Here is a 1,329-nt window from a genome sequence, read left to right as displayed (position 1 = left end):
CGCGCGCACCGGGCCCATACCATCAATGCCAAGCCTCGGCCAAGCACGCCCAACCTTGGCCGAGCATGCCGCGCACATGTCCAAGCCTCGGCCGAGCCTTCCTACACTTGGCCAAGCCTTGGCCAACCTCCTTTGCACTTGGCCAAGCCTTGGCCAAACCAAGGCTCCCAATGCTTGGCCAAGCATGTCCAAGGTCGGCCAAGACAAGCCCAAGCATGCCAAAGGCACGGCACACCCATGCGCGACACAAGCCGCGCCCGTGCATGCCCGCCGCACGCGCCCGTGAGCCCCCAGGCCGCGGCCCTGCGCGCCTGCGCGCGCCCAGGCAGCGCCAGCGCGCGCCCAGGCCCTGGCCGCGCGCGCCCAGGCCCTGGCCGCGCGCGCCCAGGCCCTGGCCGCGCGCGTCCAGGCCGCGCGCGCGCAGGCCGCGCCCGTCCGCCCGCTGGGCGCGCCCGCCCGCGCGCTGGCCGCGCCCGCCCGCGCGCTGGCCGCGCCCGCCCGCGCGCTGGCCGCGCCCGCCCGCGCGCGTCCGCTACCGGGCGAGGTTCGGCCGCCCGAACCTCGCCGCACGCGCCCGTCCGCGCTCGCCCAGGCGCGCCCGCCTGCGCGTGCCCCGCGCCCGCCTGCGCGCGCCCACGCGCGCCCGACAGGCGCCTGCGCGCGCCGTCTGCGCGCGCCGCCTGCGCGCCCACGCGCGCCCGCCCGACAGCGGCCTGCGCGCGCCGCCTGCCGCGCCGCCTGCCGCGCGCCCTGCCGCGCCGCCTGCCGCGCGCCTGCCGCGCGCCTGCCGTGCCGCCTGCCGCGCGCCCTGCCGCGCCGCCTGCCGCGCGCCCTGCCGCGCCGCCTGCCGCGCGCCCTGCCGCGCCGCCTGCCGCGCGCCTGCCGCGCCGCCTGCCGCGCCCTGCCGCGCGCCGCGCCTCGGCGCCCGTGCCGCGCCCTGCCGCGCGCCTGCCGCGCGCCCTGCCCCGCCCTGCCGCAGGCCCTGCCGCGCGCCTGCAGCGCCCTGCCGCGCGCCTGCCACACCGCCTGCCGCGCCCTGCCGCGCGCCGCGCCTCGGCGCCCGTGCCGCGCCCTGCCAGCGCCCTGCCGCGCCCTGCCAGCGCCCTGCCGCGCGCCTGCAGCGCCCTGCCGCACCCCTGCCGCGCCCCAGCGCCCCTGCAGCGCCCCTGCCGCGCGCCCAGAGGCCCTGCCGCACGCCCAGGCGCCCTGCCAGCCAGCCCTGCCGTGCCAGACGCCCAGCCAGCGCCCAGCCAGGCCCTGCCGACCAGCCAGCGCCCGGCCAGCCGTGCCCAGGTCCTGCCAGCCGCCTGCCTGCCCCCTGCCAAGGCC

The sequence above is a fragment of the Phoenix dactylifera genome, chromosome 10 (genome assembly GCF_051530095.1).
Source record: "Phoenix dactylifera cultivar Ajwa chromosome 10, Ajwa_hap1_PhDact_Kaust_v1.1, whole genome shotgun sequence".
Classification (NCBI taxonomy): Eukaryota; Viridiplantae; Streptophyta; class Magnoliopsida; order Arecales; family Arecaceae; genus Phoenix; species Phoenix dactylifera.
Note: the sequence above shows the minus strand (reverse complement) of the source record.